The following is a 2,445-nucleotide window of genomic DNA, read 5'->3' on the forward strand; positions in this document are numbered from 1 at the left end:
CCATTTCAGTACATTGTCTTTACCCTAACTATGATAAGGTTTTTCTTTGGCTTTAGCTCGTGACTTGAATTAATCATGAATTTTATAAAAGAGGGCCATTTTATATTCGACACTTAATGAAGAAGACATCTCAACTTCATAATGATGTTAATATACGATAAAAGAAATAGGAATACACATGTTTTTTGGAATAACTTCGACATGTTTTTTTTTTAACTTTGTCAAGTTTTAAATAACACTTTACATGTATTTGAATTACTTCTATAACTTTCTCGCAACTGTTTTCTTTATAACAGATTTCAAAAAAGAAAATGAATACAAGGTTTTTACTTATAACCCGTTTCAGTATATTGCCTTTACCCTAACTATGATATGGTTTTTCTTTGGCTTTAGCTCGTGACTTTGCTCTCACTCAATGAGTAAACTTCTCAGGATTGAACTTTGATTATTTCCCAATCTTCTTTGCCTTCTTCCTACACATATATTATATATTCCCCAAAGTGTTTGAGTGTTGAAGTATGAAGTCTCGAACACTTGATTGTTCCTCTCATTTGGTCCTTTTCCTGAAAAGGAAAAACACACGAGACTCGGAGGTACGATTATAGATGAAGACTGCTTATCCCGTCTGAATTTCTATCAGAATAGTTGTAACCCTAGACCGGGAATTTTAATTTATTCCACGTGCCTTGCAGGTCGTGATTCATCATTTAGTACGGGCTAGTTTTTTCGCCTATCATATAAAATCGTTAGTAAAATTTTAACAATTCAAAAATAAAATTTTAAAATATGGATACCTGACCATGGGTATTCCTTAGAAATAGTATCTCTTAAGATGAACGACATTCTAGTGCGAAGGTAGTATCTTGCCATCTATCGTTTTCAGCTCGTATGCTCCTTTTCCTGCAATACCATGAATTCTGTAGGGTCATTCACAGGTTGGACTCAATTTTCCCGCATAGGCTGCTTTCATAAATTGAAAAACCTTTTTGAGCATGAAGTCTCCAATATTGAAGAATCTTAGGCGTGCTTTTCGATTGTAGTATCGTTTTATGACCTGTTTTTGTGCTGACATTCTTATTAATGCAGCTACTCTTTTTCCTTCAAATAGATCAAGATTTATGCACCTTTCTTCGCCATTAGATTCTTCTGACGCTTGTGTAAACCTTGTGCTTGGCTCTCCTATCTCAACTGGAATTAAAGCTTCAGCTCCATAAACCAATGAAAATGATGTTTCTCCCGTACTTGTTTTTGTTGTTGTGCGGTATGCCCATAAAACAACAGGTAACAATTCTAGCCAATTGCCTTTGGATTCCTCCAAACGCTTCTTTAAATTATTGATAATGACTTTGTTTGTTGACTTAGCTTGTCCATTACCCACCGGATGATAAGGTGTGGATGTAATCCTTTTGATTTTCCAACTTTAAAAAAACTCTGTAATTTGTGCGCCTATAAATCGAGGGCCATTATCACACACGATTTCCTTTGGCACACCGAATCGACATATGATATTTCGCCAAATGAAATCTCTAACTTCTTTTTCTCGCACCTGTTTGAATGCTCCTGCTTCCACCCATTTAGTAAAATAGTCAGTAAGTACATGCAAGAATTTTACCTGTCCTTTTGCTTGTGGTAGTTGACCAACGATATCCATTCCCCATTTCATAAATGGCCACGGTGCAATGACCGGATGTAACAACTCCGCAGGTCTATGCATGTTATTACCGTATCTTTGGCACTTATCACATTTAGCCACAAAATGTTCCGCTTCTTCTTCCATTTTAGGCCAGTAATAACCTGTCCTAATCATGGTTCTTACCAGTGATCTTCCTCCGGCGTGATTTCCACAATGCCCCTCGTGTATCTCTCTCATTACATATTCCGTCTGTGAAGGCCCGAGGCACCTTGCTAAGGGTCCACCGAACATTTTTCGATAAAGATTGCCTTGCTTTAAACAATATCGAGCAGCCTTTTTCCGAAGCGCGTGAGCTTTTATCTTGTCTTTAGGGACGGTTCCATACTGCAAAAAAGAAACAATCTAGTTCCTCCAATCCCAGGTTAAGTTATTAAAATTTACCTCATTTTTGTCTGGATCGAGCACTGAATGAAACAAATGAATTATGGAAGCATTTTCATTGCTTTCCACGTCTGATGTAGATGCGAGATTGGCTAGGGCATCCGCCTCGACATTTTCATCTCTTAATATTTGCATAACTTTCCAGGTTTGGAATTTCCTGATCAGATCTCGTACCTTCTCTAAGTACTGCTGCATTCGTGCTTCTCTGGCCATATAAGTCCCCATTATTTGATTAACTACAAGCTACGAATCGCTTTTGATCACAATCTGATTAATGTCGAGTTCTCGTGCTAGTTCTAAACCTGCAATCACAACTTCATACTCTGCCTCATTGTTAGTTATAGAATGACATTTAATGGCTTGTCGAATGG

This window comes from Nicotiana sylvestris, chromosome 3 (genome assembly GCF_000393655.2).
Source record: "Nicotiana sylvestris chromosome 3, ASM39365v2, whole genome shotgun sequence".
In the NCBI taxonomy this organism is placed as follows: domain Eukaryota; kingdom Viridiplantae; phylum Streptophyta; class Magnoliopsida; order Solanales; family Solanaceae; genus Nicotiana; species Nicotiana sylvestris.